Source organism: Rhodnius prolixus, unplaced genomic scaffold (genome assembly GCF_049639745.1).
Source record: "Rhodnius prolixus isolate KJV_2025 unplaced genomic scaffold, Rpr scaffold_6, whole genome shotgun sequence".
NCBI lineage: Eukaryota > Metazoa > Arthropoda > Insecta > Hemiptera > Reduviidae > Rhodnius > Rhodnius prolixus.
In genome coordinates, this window is record NW_027411634.1 from 33123428 (window position 1) to 33141340 (window position 17913).

At 35.7% G+C, this 17913-nt stretch overlaps 1 protein-coding gene and 1 non-coding gene across 2 annotated transcripts in view; both read right to left on the reverse strand.

Annotated features, from left to right (window-relative positions):
* Positions 1 to 17913, reverse strand: part of LOC141460300 (nucleolysin TIAR) — a 1257025-nt gene that overhangs the window by 667367 nt on the left and 571745 nt on the right. The window lies entirely within an intron of this gene.
* Positions 11330 to 11413, reverse strand: TRNAL-UAA (transfer RNA leucine (anticodon UAA)). The gene has a single exon. It is a non-coding gene; the product is annotated as a tRNA-Leu (tRNA).

Genomic DNA, 17913 nt, shown 5'->3' on the forward strand with positions numbered 1-17913 from the left:
CCAGAAATATAGAACAGACGGTCTGCCACTTTGCTCTAGTTGTTCAATCATTCTAACTTCATTTATAACCAAAAAATAAACATTAAATTTTAGCAGGGAAGGGATTAGCTATGAGGTTAGCATACTGGACTCCCACGCAGAGGTCCCGGGTTCGAATCCAGCTGCTGACCCTTAGATTTTCTCTTTCTAGGAGCTTCTTACAGCTCACTGTCCGGTGATGGACAGTGTTGTCTGTAAAGAGAGAACACTGTCCGGAGGCCCGCAGTGCACTGAAAAAAGCTCCAGGCGCCAATAACCTTAGATGTTGACGCGCCTTAAATCATTAAAATAAAAAAAAAAAATTAGCGACAATACCCTTAAAAATAGGAAGGCTGCTAACCCAGCTAGTTTGACAGTTAGAATCTCAAACCAATGCCCGTAAAGATTGGGTGCTTTCACGTCCAGTATCCCCAAGTCTTCATTCCACCATTGACTTAACGTATAAGTATAGAGAAATGTAAAGTAAGGTCTAATTTAAAGGATTCGATTAATTTATTAAAGTATTTATTAGTTTTATATTTACAGAAAACTATAACATCCTAATATTTGAAATAATGGAAAACATAGCTATTGGGCACAACTTAAATATTTCCACATAAATTTTGCCTCTGATACGAGCGACCTTTCTTTCTACTATTGTTTTGAAATCATATTTAATTCTATTTATTTTTGTATGAAGTACTCGAATTTGTCCGGCACCGGTTTATCATAAATAAACAAACGTCTCATGAAATTTATAATTAAAATAAATATTAGTTCAGAAAATTAAAATTTTAAAAAATAAAATGAAGTTAAAGGAGAAAGAAGTGCTGCACGTAGAATTTTATTAAGACGTAAAATATGAAGGACTCCAGATATGCGCACCAAAATGAAAGTAAAACTGTATGAATGAGAGCAATGAGGATGCTTTCTATTAATTTTCATCTTTTAAAAAAAAAAAGAAAAAATGAAAGCCCATCCTGACCCGTTCAGAATGGCCTACAATAAACCATTACCCTAGTTAGACTGATATAATGATAGATCGTTTTATATTGTTAGTAAGAAGGAGTTTTTTTAAAAATAGGTTTTTTGTATTTATGGAATATGGTAGGAAAGGAATGGTTAGAAATACAAGGCACTAGCAAAGGGAAGGAGACCCAGTAAGGGTAGAGGACAACGTATACCAAAGGGTGCAGTCTTGGAAGAGCTCCGGAGGAATGGGTTATTCCGAGCTTGTCTTTAGCCGCCGTCCGCACTCCGTCTTCCGATCTTAGGATACCCTCACATTTACCACCCTTCTTCTCCTGGAGGAATAAAATTAAAAAGGCGCTATGGGCTCCTACTTCTTCTCCTTTTTACTACTTTTTTTTTTTGTCCTTCAGAAGTTATCTTCCCAATCTTTCTGTCTCTCACTATTTCTCCCTCTTTCTAACACCCACAGCCCTATTCTCTGAAAGAAACTGGTACGCTTTACTAATGACCCTAAGGGTTGCTAATGATCTTAGACGTTGCTAGTGTCAGCAATGGAGGGTTAAACTTAAAAGGGAGTTGAAAATATCAACAACCTCTTAGTATATTAAAGCCTTACTAAAAAAAAAAAAAATGTATAAGCCTTTACTTCTAGAATTTATTATTTTTTTAAACCCTTAACCTATTACAAATAATAAAAATCTTGATTTTTCTGACCTAAAGATACCTTTGCAAAACCATTGTTAAGTTATAAACGATTTTTGAAGCAATTTATCTACCATAGGGTGCTAGATTTCTTTGGTTTGTACCAAGCAAGAGGTTTTGTTTTTGAGCAAAGGACGCGATGCAGTATATAAACATTGCACTTTGTGCATTCAATTTGGTTCCCTAAAACTTCACTCACTGTTCTATAATGCATAAATATGACTGGAATGCTTCTAAGATAAGTATGTCCTATCTTTATACATACTAACAACGAGAACAAGTTTAATCATTATAACCTGAAGGAATTTGACCAACAAGTTTTGAACGCAAAACGAGGACTTAGGTAAATGGAAGAAATCACGAAAAATTACGCCTTTTTAGGCTAAAAAAAAGTTACTAAAACACATTCCGTTTCCTCAAATATTGAAGACAATACATGATGAAGAAGTGAATTTGGATTCCTTTGAAGGCGATTGAGATGATAAGATAAGATAAGATTCTAATAAGGCCTACGCCACTGCGACCACTTTGGATCTATTGTGGCTCCCCTTCTCTAGAGCTCGCCCTCCAGACCCGTCCTTTTTAATCAGACTCTTAATTCTGGAGAGCGATTCTTGGGTAAAGCTCCTCAGGCCTTGGTTTTACCTCCCCAAGAAGTACTCGTAACCTCCTTAGCCCAGACAAGCCCCTCACACTGACACAACACGTGCAGTGCCGTTTCCTCCTCCTCTTACTGACAGAACCTACAAAGGCTATCCTTCTGCCAGGCCCAAGGCGATGCTTGTGTTTTCTGAGCCTACAGTGGCCGGTTAATAGGCCTACAATTATCGATTATTGCGATTGAGATGATGACAGATGTTTTGTTTTGACAGATGACTTTGATAAAGTCGATTGTCCCCCAAAATCATTTCTAGCATATGATTCTAGGTTCCAACTATTCAGACTTCGCAAGTTTTAGCATTCCTTAATTTCTTCAGTGGACATTCAGCGAGAAGTTGTAGTGGAGCAATTCCAGTGCAATTGCTGGACATGTTTGCAGTAGATAAGAAGATTAGCATCTTCACCTTGAGATTAACATTACATAAATATTATTTCTATTAAGGCACTTAAGACTCTTAACAGAAGCTACGGTATATTACAATTAATATTAAAATATTCCGCACAATTAGAATCAACTTTGACAATTTAGAATTTGAATAGCAGGTAAATTCTTCAAGAAAGTTAATTTCCCTAAGGCACAAAAACAATAAGAGTTCGGTACTCTTAAAAAACGTCATCTTTCTTTCTTCCTACAACCCCAGACATCACCTTGCAACGTTGCCAGGATAAATAATGATTAGGAAACTGCGATACATTTATCATACAAGACAGGTGATAACTCTTTTTCTATGCTCAACTTATTGATTCTTTTTTTTCCCAATAGAATTTCATTCATTGGCTAATTGGTAATTTTCTTTTTGTTTTTATTGTGTTAGTTATTAGCCAATTATCTGTAATTATCCTGTATAAGTACTTAATAGAGGCATGCATCATTTTGGAATATATTTGCAATAAGATGTAAAAAAATAGTTACGGAATGGAGAAGTCACTTTGTATAGTCACTTCTGCTCGGTTAATGGCGAGCCAATTGTCTTCTTGAACTTTGAATGATTCCAAGTTTTTCTTAGCCAAGACACACCTTTAGAGCTTCTAAGCAAATACTTGGCTTTAACACAGGAGAAAGGGACATTTCGAGCAGTCATCGCCATACGCTCGACTGGTGATCAAGAATTCCATTTTTTAAAATAAGTTTTCTCGACTCCACTGAACATTTATTAACAACGTAGACATTGTCAATTCTTCCTATATCTGAATAGAATTCTTTTCAGCTGAAGTCCTTGCTAAAGTAGCTGCGCTGGACAACATTCTGTCAATGTCAGTTATCGTCAGTTACCAGTAAACCTGCTTGGAGACATTACTGAAAGAGGCTTTGTTGAAAAGAATGGGAAACAGCAGTGGTCAGCAAGCTGCAACAGCTTCCCCTAAAGCAGTATTTCCTACTGTAGGAGAAAGACTGGAGTTAGACAATCCTTCTTAATTAGAAGATGACTCAAGTACTCACTGAGCACGGAACAAACAACAGCTACTTTTGTATTGCATTCACATCCTGTGAAGACAGTGTGATTATCGTTCATCTTGGCACTTATCTCTTCGTGAAGAAGAACTTGCCCGATTTATGCGAGATATTATCCTGAAAGGTTTCAAGTGGCCTCTCCCAGATAAATTAAAATTGGTTAGAAACAGTGTTGAACAAATTTAATTACATTAATACTTCAAAAGATTAGATTTTGATAAAGTGTTTTAGGACTCATCGCTTTTAGTGGCCATTTACTTTGTAAATACTTTTTTTTGTTCCTAGTTATTGCGTTTACTTTTAGTATCATTTTGCTTCGAAATATTTCCTTTATACGTATGTACATTCATTTTCTTCTGAAAGTGCATGCAGTTTTTGCAAAGAACTTACGAACTCTAACATATTTACAATACCCTTTTGATTGTTAATAAGTTTTTAATTCAATTTTATACGCGCTTTGCATAAAAATGTTCCTTTGTCGTGGACTTAGCAGCCACTATTTCATGTTGCCTAAGTCGAAGTAGAAGAACAAAAGTGATTGAAATTCATCTGAATGTCTCTCCGAAGTACAAAAGTATTTAAAGGAAGTACTCAAGATAAACAAGTATTTCATTAAAGATTCATTCACACTATTTAGTTGAATGTCCCCCCGAGGGATCGTGAGCATTTTAATTAAAGTAAACAAGTTGTTAGAATTCCTAAAATGGGTAAGTGAGTGAGTTAGAGGGAAGAGAATGGACGATAAGAGCAGCATGCAGGAAGTGCAGACAACCAAGCCTCTTGATAAGGACGAAGCGTAAGGGGCAGTACAACAAGAGATGGAATAGTTCTAACTAGGGAACTATGCAACAACTATGACTAGAAGCGGCCGGGGCGACACTCTCAACGACGAAGCAACGGACAAAAAGAGAACGAGACAGCGATAGAAGGGTGTGCCCGTTTGAAGTCGTTGTGTTTTAACGTTGACATTCATGCCAAAGCTGTTCCCGGACAGTAGACCCTAAGAGGAGTATTCAAGGAATTGTCCCATTTGCTTTGTCCCAGCCAGAGCTAGCGGTCTAGCTTCCAATTTCTTCTTTTGCTAATCTTTTACAACAGGTTCTATTGTAAACAATTCTGCAAGATAAAATAAACCAGTGTGAAATAAATAGAGTGGAAACAAAAGTTGTTTAATCAATTTACTTTACAGAATTCTACTTCACTTATGTTATGAAGGAGAATACATGGTTTGTATGTGTGTTCCACAAAAATGGTAATGAATAGTGCTAACATTTTCATAAGAATACAGAAATAAAATTAACGAAAACAGGATGTATTATTTAAAGGTTTTCTTTGTTCGTGCATAAGTAATTTTTAGAATTGTAAAGGTTTATTTTTCAAGGAAAGACGGCGCGACATTAAGCCAGGAAACACAGAATTACCTAGTTCCTTTTGTACTGGGAAATAATTATTGATAAATTAAACATGGAAGTGATTGTTATTATTCCCTTAACTTTCACTAATTCCCTAAAAATAGGTGCATTGTCGCGTTTCGTTAGAATTTGGCCGTCAATTACATCAATTGATAATATAGCTTCAAAATTATAATAATCAGTTTATCGCGATTTTTCACGAAAATGTCTCCGATATTCTTTAGACTTCAAATATAGGTATCACTTTAGTTGAACGATTAGAAGCCTGAATCGCTCAGCAACTTGTACGATTGTAGTTTTGGGCTCAATTTCTGGTCTAGGCTTTGGATTTACATTAAATGTGTTAAATTAAGTGAGAAATACGAGTATAAGTAAAGTATGTTAGCTATCCTAACTCTGTTCAAGACTTCTATAAATGGACATAAAGCCTGCCTGAAAAAATAGGCATTACTTTACTTTTAAACTTCGAATTTTAATTTACTCACCTCAATTTCCAATTCTTTAATTTGAATCTTGTTGCCAGGAAACTTGTTTTTCTTTTCTTGAAAATCTTGAGAATACGATACAAGGTTCTATTTCCTGAAGTACTCTTTCAGAACAATTTAAATGTTTCGCTATTTATAAAAATATTTTAAGAATAACGATGTCCTCGCATACTTGAAGAAGATCGATTTAGCGAAAGTATACTTTACACATTGGATTTTTAATTTTGTAGAAAAAGGCTGGCATCGATTTTCTTTAACTTAGTGTAAACTATTTTGTACCATCTAACTAACGAATCTAACTATCGGCCTATTTACTTGAGGAAAAACAATATAATTTGAAGAATTTATAATTAAAACTGTCCGGCAGGACAGTTGTATAAGGGTTGATCGTCAAAAAGTGCATAAAAGTGTAACGTTGAAAAACACCCCAACTTTGACAATTTTTTTCTCTTTTTCTGTAAAAGATAAAATTCCCAAGTTTTCTTTAAAATAAAGGGCAAACTCTCCTTTATAGCTGTAATTTTTTTTGCAACAACCCAGATCTAATAGGTTTTGAGAAAAAAGTTGCCGAAAATGAGCAAAAACCGCTTTTTCAAAAAATGTTCTTGTTCTTCTTCTTGTTCTTGTTACCTTTTTTGTAAACAACGCAGCGCCTAAACGTGAGAACCGATTTTCATGAATGAGGTGTCATTCGATTCGGAATTTTATGTAGATTTTTCTAATAATTATAGTTAGTGTTTAAGATATTCCTGCAAGTGTAAACAATAGATTTTTACTCTAACATTTGTTGTCCTTAACATAAATGTAGAAGAAAGGATATATGATGGTTGGTATGATGGTACAGGATGGGTGAAGATTCAGTTGAGATGTTGGAGCGAATATAGTGTCCCTAAAACCCTTCCAAATTCCTAATATAGGGTTATATCTTTGGAATACCTGGGTGAATGCATTAGACCCATTACTACCCAGTTTCTAGGTAGTTACTCTTAACTTCCAGCTTTCCGCTAATTCCTTGGGCTTCATTTAAGAGCTTCGGTGGTTATCCGAGTTACAGGGGATGGTACCTTTCCTAGTGTCTTATTTTTAATTTATAATAATGAATATCAGAGGAGTACAAAGGACTTTTGACTCAAAATAAAACGTCTGATGTCTGTTCTCAGTATAGTTGCAGTGTTCTTTAAATTCTTTGAAAAATATTAACAACAGCTTGATGGCAGGCAACAAAGATGGCTGTCTATTTTCTTTTATATCGTAATAAACCAACATAATATTAGCAAAAAAGAATATCAAATATTTATAGTTATGTTAAATTTGATTACAGCCATTGGCTCAACATGTAATAAACTAGTTCTATAGCTTGAATACAATAGGCTAATGGTTTCTGTTATAATTTGCTTACATAGCTGGCCAGTTTCTGACGCTTTTGCCGTTATACAAGCAGTATGGGTGAAAGAGGAGAGGGAAGGTTATTTTGTGACGCAATCTCGCCATGTTTACCTTTCATTTCTGCAGAATAACATTGGTGTGGCCTCAAAGCAACTAGTCGTGCCAGCGCCATACTGGGTAGGTGAGTAACCCACCAAACAAGGTATATTCTACTATCCAGTCTGGGAGAGCAGGAGACATGTCTCATGGCGTACTCATTTTAGAGTTTAAGTAATTAAGTTTAACTACTGATATTATGAAAAATAATAGAACTATTGCGATACGTAAAAGTATCGATATGAAAGAATTTAATTATTGATTGAACTACTAGTTCTCCCAAGTTTTTAGATACATGGGAACTGTAATTCCTGCATGAGTAGCCAACGTTGAAAGCAATTGGTAGACTATGTTGAAGAAACGATGGGGAAATTGCTCTTAAGCAACTGATCGCCTAAAGAAGAAGGTCAAAGTTGAATAGATTGTTTTCTAGACCATTAGTCGTCATCAAATGGATTCTTTGGAGGTTTGTGCATTTGGTTTTGAACCTGCACAGAGGTTCGATATGAGCTTTTATAATTTAAGTCTCCAGAGAGTATTTTGATTTAATTAATAGGAGTTTTTTTTTTTAAGTTATCGGAAGCGTTTCTTCAGTTCTGTTCCCTTAAGTCGACTAAGTTGGACTACTGGTGAATTAATTTTGATTTTAGAAGACAAAAGAAACTGTGATGCGTCGAAGAATTTGTAATTTTAATTTTAAAGAAAATTTTTTGTCCCCCCCCCATGGTTCTTTTAATTGACTTTTTGTGTCATCCAGAACACTTAAGTTGCAATCTTAGTAACGTTTTCTCATTTAATCGAACTTCCAGATCAGCACTTTCGATGAAAATTAAATTTCAAAAAAATTAAACCTAACTTTAAATTTCCCATAAAGGCGACACTGTTCTTCAAAAATTATAATATAAAATCCATAAAAGAATATCAAAGTTTCATTAAAAAAAATAAACAATATTAAAGAATAATGGTACGAGTGAAAACAAGTTAAGGTTACACTGGAACCACTGTTCTGTTCAAGTAAGAAAATTGAATTTTTATACCATTTCTGGTTAGTTCAGAAAAAAGATGTAAGCTTCACTTGTCTCTGTTTAGCCGATCTCCTCAGAGTTTGTAAAGTTTTAAACCTCTATTTGCAGTCGAATATTCGACTGTTATCATTTTTCTTATTGTTTTGTTCAAATAATCTTTTTCTTTATTCTACTAAACAATAGTTTTACCAGAAGATAATTCAACCATCCAATAACTAGTTTAAAAAAGAGTCCAAACAAATTTAATGAATATAATTAAACCATTACACAAAATGCGTGTTGGTCTAGTCTAGTGGTTATGATATTGGCTTTGAAAGTGGAAGATCCCCAGTTCGAATCCCACGTAGACAACTTTTTATTTGTTAGAAAAAAAAATGTTTGCAGTAAAGTATGTGCTTCTGCCTCCGCCCACAATACGTAATTGGTAGTTACACGTTAAGCCCCGCCTCAAAAAAAAAAGACGTTTACTTATTGGTTTGCCCATTCTAGAGCTAAATTATTTTCATTTGGAATTTTCAAAATTCTAAATACAACTCGTGCAATCGATAACTTCCATGGACAGCACAATATATTCGATTCGATTGTATTGGTGTACAATACGTTTTTTTTTTGTTTTACATTTCCCTCTTTTCCACGAATTTTACATACAAAAAAAAAAAAAAAGAAAAAAGAAAAAATATATAGACAGGTACAAACATGCAGCATAGTGATAACTTGTCCCTTGCAACTCTCGCCCATAACAACATTGCTGTTGTGAAGCTTGGCTACACGTTAATTAAACAATTTTGAAAGATGCCTCAGGCTGGCCTTTTGTTCTGAACATACCTCACTTGTTTATACATGTAATAGCCACCCACAACTACGCCTGTCTAAATATACATACATACAAACAAACATACAAACATGTACATAAAGTGCTGTCAATATATATATATATATATATACATATACTATATGTTTGTGAATTTATACTCCTGAAATACATCTACAAATGTATGTTTCAGTATATGTTATGTTTCATACGAGTAACATATATATATATATATATATATATACATCCATGTTTCTGTCCAAGTTGTTATATGTATTTAATATACACATGTTGATTATATTTACACACAAGCAAATTAACATTTAACGATAACAATCTGTTTTTCTTTAATTTCACAAGATAACCTTATATTGAACTTTGTACATTATTATTGTTAATTTCTTCTTTAATTTCGGCCATTTGTTTTTATAATTTTTGCACTGTTTTTGTTTTACAAAATTGTAATTGGCCTTTTTTAATTGAATAGACTTCATTAGATTTATTAGTATTCTTCAGTGTACAATTCTCTGAATTGACTGTTTGTTAATTAAATTGAACACAACTACATAAATAATTCTCTAGAATTCCGTTTGTATATGAGTTAAGAAAGATAGAAATAACTGTTATTTGTTTTTTCAAATTAATAATTGCAGAACTATAAAGCCAGCTGATATTAGTGACGTGGGTAGAAAGACGCGTGTTGTGACTCACCAAAAGTTGTATTTATTACTGAACTTCATCTCCGAGGAAATACCGCAGCCAGCGCCGCTTTAAACGCCGAATATTACTGTTGAGAAGATGATGAGATCAGAGCTGACAGATTAATGGATTAGGTTGACCAGAGAGAGATGGGAATTAAAGTTGTAGCGACGATGAATCGCACGTTAAGATCATCATGGATGGTACAATTGGGAGACGTAATGTCGTGCTTTGGTTATCCGGCGAAGAATTTAGGATTTTAATGATTGGGAGCCATATTGGAATGCTTGGCTGATCCCCATATTTCGATTCCATAATCCTAAATTGACTCCAGTAGTGAGTACTAAATATGTATTTTTTTTTTTTGACTAGTGTTCCTTTGAATCATCAGTCCAAAAGTCACGCTTAGGAATTTGCATCGTTTCTTTAGTTTTAGTGTTTAATTATTTGTAATTTGTATCGACATTGTATTTGTCAATGTCGGCACAAGAAAATGTGTTTAATTATTAGTATTTTACGTATTACAACTTTGATCTAACAAACAATAAAATAAGTAAGGATGCGGATAGCGTATTGGATTTCCACACTGAGATCCCAGGTTCCAATTCAGCTACTTGACTCTTAGGGTACGTTTACAACGGAGCTGTGAGTATAGATGATAGCGGAGATGATAGCTGATAGAGTAAAATATAATCGCTGATTAGTGTGCACAACGGAGCTGTTATACATACAACATGTCCGAGTAGTGAAGAAGAGTTTTTATGTTCAGCAGCAACGAAATGGTAATATTTTAAAGAAAAAACGCTTTAGAAAATATCATGTACATCCCATACTTTGGGTGAATTTCGCCATTTATATAAGGAACTTCGAAATTATCCGGATCGTTTTATTGAATATGTGAGGATGGGTCCACCCACATTCGAATATATTTTAGAAAAAATAAGGTCAAAATTAAGAAAACTTTGGAAAAATTGTCATGGAAATCCTATAACTGTAGAAGAAAAACTAGTGATTACTCTTACGTAAGTCATGGTTTTATTGAGAAAAAACAAATAAATACACATGAAAATAAATGTAAGCACGATTTAAAAAACAAAATATTGTTTAAAAGTAAATAATAAAATAATGAGTAAAGACAGCACTAAATAATTTTTCTAAGTCCATTTTGAAGCTCCGATATTGGAGTTCAGCTAGCAGAAAAATGAAAAATTCAATTCTATCATCTATGCTCGTTTATAACAAGCGAATATTAGTCACTAGTCGAAGCTTCGTTGTGCACGCTCACATAAGAATGTACCAGGTTATTCTATAAGCGCTGATGCATCACTGCTATCATCTCCGCTATCATCTACGCTCACAGCTCCGTTGTAAACGTACCCTTAGATTTTCTCTTCCTAAGAGCTTCTTACAGCTCACTGTCCAGTGATGGACAGTGTTGCCTGTAACGAGAGAACACTGTCCGAAGGCCGGTAGAGCACTGAAAAAGAACTCCGGGCGCCAATAAGCTCAGATGTTGACACTCCTTAAGTAAAAAAATACAAGTAAATAAATATTCATTTACATCGTCAAAATAATTTCTAAATTATAATTACCTGCAAAAAAAAATTTTGTGTCAGGTGTGGGGTTCGAACCCACGCTCCCAATTGGGAACCAGAGCTTAAATCTGGCGCCTTAGACCGCTCGGCCAACCTGACTACGGCTATTTTCGCAGCCTTTTTAACTACAAACAATACACTGTTCAATAACTCCTGCAGTAATATTTTTCTTTTGAGCATTTTTTGATTTTTTGTTTTAATTTTTTTTTCAATTACCATTCAAAGATTGGTACATTTAAAAGAAGAATTATTTTAGTTATTAATAAAATATTCCAGTAAAATGGGAAGAAATGATATCCCAAACGGTACAGATTCTTCGTTTACACTCTTCCAATAGTAACATGCTGGAATATACCTGCATAGTTGCGAAAAAAATTGCACTTATGAAGGAGGATTTGCCCTCTATTTTAATGAAATTTGGGAATTTTATCGTTTATAAAAAAAGGAGAAAAAAATTGTCAAAGTTGGTTGATTTTTTAACTGCACATTTTCGAGCAGATTTTGACGGTCAATTTTTTTAAAACTGTCCGGTAGAGCAGTTTTAATTTCAATTTTAGTTAAGTTTTTAAGTTTTGAGTTTTTACTAGAAGTTTTCAAATGTAATAGATATTTTTGATGTCTCCTGAGTTCAGAAAAAGGGGTTTGCAGAAAATGGACTACAAGGCACATGAAGATCTATAACGTTTTCCCTTAAATATTGGGTTAAGGGCACTTCATGGAGAGAGGAACTGGTTAAGCAGTCCTCTAAAGTGTTGTTTCAGTATAATGTACGTTCTTACCTCTATATCTACAGTCTATATTATTGAGGAGGATCAAATGAATGGCTAAAATTTCCCTATTTTGAAGAAAATCTCCCAACGAAAAGTCTCATTTTACAAGCTGTTCAACCTTTCTTTTTTTGATTTTTCTCAAAAATGGCTTTTAAAATTTTTTCTCTAGACTGAAAACACTGACATCCGGAGTATTTCCTAGAATACTGACGGCCTCCGGACAGTGTTCTCTCGTTTCAGACGACAGTGCCCATCATCGGAGCTGTAAAAAGCTCCTAGAAAGACAAAAATCTAAGGGCCAACAGCTAGCTGCATTTGAACCCAGGATTCCCACGTAAGAAACTAGCTCAGCTGAACACTGAGCTTAAATTCTTTTCGTTACTGAAGACTAATTTTCGTTTTGTACGTTCAATTTTTGGATCCTGTAGATCTAGCTGTAACTTTTATTTTGTTCATTTTTCTAAGGGAAATGGAATTTGGGGGCAGTTCTGGGCTGAGATGGGGGTAGACTTCCATGTTCTATCATCCTCAATTGAAAAGTGTATAATTTGAAAGATTATAATGCGCCTCGAAATTGTGATTTGAAGCAATAGTATAAGTTGGTAGTTTAGGAATTGCAGGAACTTATATTTTTTAGTATTACACCCGATTATTAATATTATTTAAATAAAAAAGCACATTTTAAAATTAAAATTTAGTTCGGAGACATCACTCAACTTCTCACCAGGTGCTTCGCGTTGTAGACACTATCGCTACCTCCCTCGAGCGAAAGCAGTATTGCCCGAGTGTTTTCCTTGACGTCGCTCAGGCGTTCGACAGGGTGTGGCACGAGGGACTATTGTTTAAGCTGAGGGAGGTTCTTCCTCATACTTACTACCTCATCCTCAAATCTTACTTAAAAGACCGATATTTCAGAGTGAACTGTGGAGAAGCAGACTCTGATATCCGTCTAGCCCAAGCTGATGTTCCTCAGGGCAGTGTCCTAGGTCCTCTTCTTTACTCCTTGTATACAACAGACATACCTCAACATCCAAATACCATTCTTTCTACCTTTGCTGACGATACTGCTATCTTATCTCCTCATTCCGATCCTCTTATCGCTACACGAACTTTACAAACATCAACCACTTACAGGACTGGCTTTTGAAATGGAGAATCAAAACCAACGTTTCGAAGTCAAAGTATTTACTCTCAGACGGAAAATCCGACCTCCTATCATCTTGAACCAAACTCCTATACCAACTGTGGACAAAGTACGCTACCTTGGACTGAACCTAGACAAACGGTTGACATGGAATCCCCGTACTAGACTGAAAAGACAAGAAACTAACAAACGCTACAAAACTTCTCGCCAGACTACTTGACAAACGTTCGAAACTTAACCTACATAAAAAAAGACTCTTATATCTACTGTTACCGCGACCTATTAGGTCATACGGCATCGAAGTATGGGGATCGACTAAGAGTTCAAACTCACTACGCCTCTAGGCATTACAGTCAAAATTACTAAGAAAACTTCTTAACGCTCCATTCTATGTGTCTAACCTCACTATCCATAATGCCCTCAAAATCCCTTTTATTACAGATCTTGCTAACACTTGTTTTCTCAAATTTCATTCCTGCTACAGCAGCTCATTCTAACCCTCTCATAGAACACACCTACGAGGGTCGTTTGAAAAGTCCGAGCAAAAATAAAAACTACTTAATTTTTTGGGGTAAACCTTTTTTATTTTTCAACATAGTCTCCTTTTAGGCTTATACACTTTGTCCAACGCTGCTCTAGTTTGTTGATCCCTTCCGAATAATAGGATTTGTCCAAGTCTGAAAAATAGCCATTCGTTACTGCAATCACCTCCTCGTTTGAATAAAATCTTTTTCCCGCCAGCCATTTCTTCATATTGGGGAACAAATAGTAGACCGAGGGAGCCAAGTCTGGAGAATAGGGGGGATGTGAAACGAGATGGAACCCTATTTCCATTAATTTTGCAACCACAACTGCTGAGGTGTGAGCTGGTGCGTTGTCGTGATGGAAAAGGACTTTTTTGTGGGCCAATCGTGGGCGTTTTTCTTGCAGCTCGGTTTTCAAACGGTCCAATAACGATGAATAATATGCACCTGTAATAGTTTTACCCTTTTCCAGATAGTCGATGAGGATTATTCCTTGCGAATCCCAAAAGACAGTCGCCATAATCTTTCCGGCCGAAGGAACGGTCTTCGCTTTTTGTGGCGCAGATTCCCCCTTGGTAACCCATTGTTTAGATTGTTCTTTGGTCTCAGGAGTGTAGTGATGTATCCATGTTTCATCCACAGTGACGAAACGACGCTTAAAGTCCTGCGGATTCTTCTGGAACAGCTGCAAACCGTCCTTGCAACACTTCACTCGATTTCGTTTTTGGTCAAGCGTGAGCAATCGCGGCACCCATCTTGCGGATAGCTTTGTCATGTCCAAATGTTGATGCAAAATATTATATACCCGTTCATTCGAGATGCCCACAGCACTAGCAATCTCACGCACCTTCACTCTTCTGTCATCCATCACCATATCATGGAGTTTATCAATGATTTCTGGAGTAGTAACCTCAACAGGGCGTCCAGAACGTTCAGCGTCACTTGTGCCCATATGGCCACTCCGAAAATTTTGAAACCACTTATAAACTGTTCTAATCGAAGGTACAGAGTCACCATAATGTTTATCAAGCTTCTCTTTAGTCTCCTGAGGCGTTTTGCCTTTCATAAAGTAGTGTTTAATCAACACACGAAATTCTTTTTCGTCCATTTTTTGAAAGTCACTCGATTTCCTCGATTCAAACGAATGCCAAACACGATGAAATAGACCGATCTGGCTGAAACTTGGTGTGTGTTCTTCCAAGAGAAGCTACTAACTAAACATAACCTCGATACGCGCCAGTGGTGCTATCTCTCTGACTTTGCACGGACTTTTCAAACGACCCTCGTATCTTCCTCCACATTACCAGGTAATCCTCTAAGGAGATTGAAGAGAAGATGGCCTCATGATCCTACTCTTATCGTGAGAGCAGTATAGCACGTTACTGGAGTGACACCACTGGGTGCCTTCTCCACTCATGATTTTCTTCTATTTCTTTTTTCTTTCACCATATTTGGTTGTTGCAACAACTGTTGCAGTGGTAAATTACAGTAAAAGATTAAAAAAAAAAAAAATTTAGTTCCGTAATGTAATGATTAAAACCATGAATTACTAATTATTAAAAAAATAACTGAGTTCCAAGTGAAAGCAAAAAATAAAAAAAATAAACAATAATTTTAGACAGAATAATGTGGCTGTCATACATTTGTTACATAAAAAGAACAAAGGGAATTAAAAGAACAAAAACAGGGTTTGTAATGCTGAGGGCTAAAAGATCAAAGAATGACATTTAGAAATGGTCCATGGTCGTGTAAAATACAAATATATACTCTAACAGATCATCGCGTTAATATCCCCAAAAATAATAAATAAATAATTCCTAAACAGTAACTGTTAGATGGACGAGTGTTTTGATTCGTGTATTACATTAAAAAATCTCTCTGTATATATCTATATAGAGAAAACAAGTTTCCCAATAACCCATTTTACACTCCCAGAAAATTAGTAAATGTTCAACCAAAAAGCGTTTCTGTATGGTCCCTCCCTCCTATAGCCGAGCATTAAACAAACCAATCATATCCTTTACTTTTACCTTACCCAATGAACTAATTGTTCCGCACACAGTTTGGTATATTAACAGGATGTATGCTGTTGTCCAATACTCTTTAGGCTTTGTTCTTTTACGATTATAAAACAGGAAATAATTCCCTTTGTCCCTTCACACTGCATGCATGATCTCCATGCCAGAAAATATTATCTATCTCCACTAGGGAATTGTTATTAATATCGGAAACCTCTCCCCCTTGTACGTATTTCTCACAAACATTTACCATTATATATAACTCGGCAATGGATCCACAATCCAAAATCCACTAAACCCAGCGCTTTGTATAGAAACATTTTATGTACCTCTCCTATATATATATTTATATATCTCACAGTATCCTGCTTTAAAACACCCATCCACCATCCATACAGACGTAACATAGAACCCACTAGAACCCTATATCAAAACTGCTGGTTCATTATTCATACTGAAATGTTCGCTAAAGAGAAATAAATGCAATATATGTGTATGTATTGGTAGTGTGAATGTGTAGTGATTTAAATGGAGATTTCTCTCATCTAAAAAAATAAATAAATTTGGAAACCATGTCCTACTTTATTTTGGGGAGGAGATGAGGAGGAAGAAGTATGGAAGATTGTTCATTATGTTATAACAATTTTTGGATCCTAAACCACATAACCTCGAACGTATGTACTTTTCTTCATTTTGTGAAAAATATTCATTATATTATTATTATGATTTAATTTAAGGCGCATCAATGTTTAAGGTTATTAGCGCCCAAAGCTTCTTTCTGTGCACTGCCGTTTTTGGATAGTGTTCTCTGGTAACGAGAGAATACAAAGCAGTTGCGCTGTAAAAAAATAACTTGCGTAAAAGAAGGAGGCCATTTTTAACAACGAGTGAACACTCTCGTTAAAGATAACTCTATCCATTACAGGAAAGTGAACTATTGGAAGGTTCTAGAAAGAGAAAATCTAAGGTCCAGCAGCTAGAGTCCAAACCTGAGGGAAGATTTGGTTAATATATTTTTAAAGAATTAATTTTTTCTAAATATTACACCGTAAGAACCATTGATGAGCAGGATTTTTGCGAAATGTTTGCAAATTTTCAAGGCCTGCACCTTGAAAAAAAGGACAAGATTCAAAACATGAAAGATAAAAAAAGAAAATGAGGAATGAGGAAGGTAAATTTTGAGCTCAAGGATGAGAAAACACCACTTATAGTGTGGACTTCTTTCCTAACTACTAACCAAAATACCCAACCCTAACTGCAGAACCTGTTCTAAACTAGGTCTCCCATTTTTTTTTGTCCTGAGAAATTCCCCAAGCACAATGAGATAAACGTTTTTCAAAATCCTCATATCTTCTCGTTGTTAATGTCCAATCTTTATCTGTGGAATGGATCTGTGAAAGAAGAAGATGACCATTTAAACAAAATGAGAACAAGAAGATTCAAATGCTAATCAGACAAGTTCTCGATGCGCTTATAAAAGATATTTTTAAGGATTCTTTCTAGAAGTTAAAGAAATCGCTAAGCAATGTTACGTCGAACGCGTTGGTGCTGAAACCGAAGTAAAACCTTCTTTTTTTCCATCTCTTACTCCTAAAGTTCAGGAAAAAGGTCCCGTCCCTCTTATAATAAAATGATTTAAAAGAAGTCGCTGTAGCAGAGTGGCTGTAGATGCATTCCGTAAAGTTGAGGAGCATAGGTTCGAAGTCTAGGCCTCATTTTATCAAATCAGAAAATTAAATAAAGATTGGTAAGGTATCCGCCTCCGTCCACAACACTTAATCATTAACTGGACGTAATGACCGCAGAATTAATCCGTCAGGGCCCTGGGCTATAAGGATAATTGTAGGCTTATTAACTGGGCCACTGCAGGCTCAGAAAACACATGCATCGCAAGGGCCTGGCAGATGACAGCCTTCTGTAGGTTTAGGCCAGGAAGAGGAGGAGGAAACGGCACTGTATGTGTTGTGTCAGTGTGAGGGGCTTGTCTGGCTAAGGATGTTACTTCTCGGGGAGGAAAAAAACCAAGGCCTGTAAGAGCTTTACCCAAGAGTCGCTCTCCAGCATTAAGAGTCTGATTAAAAGGACAGGTCTGGAGGGTGAGCTTTAGAGTGTGGGGAGCCTAAATAGATCCAAAGGGGTCGCA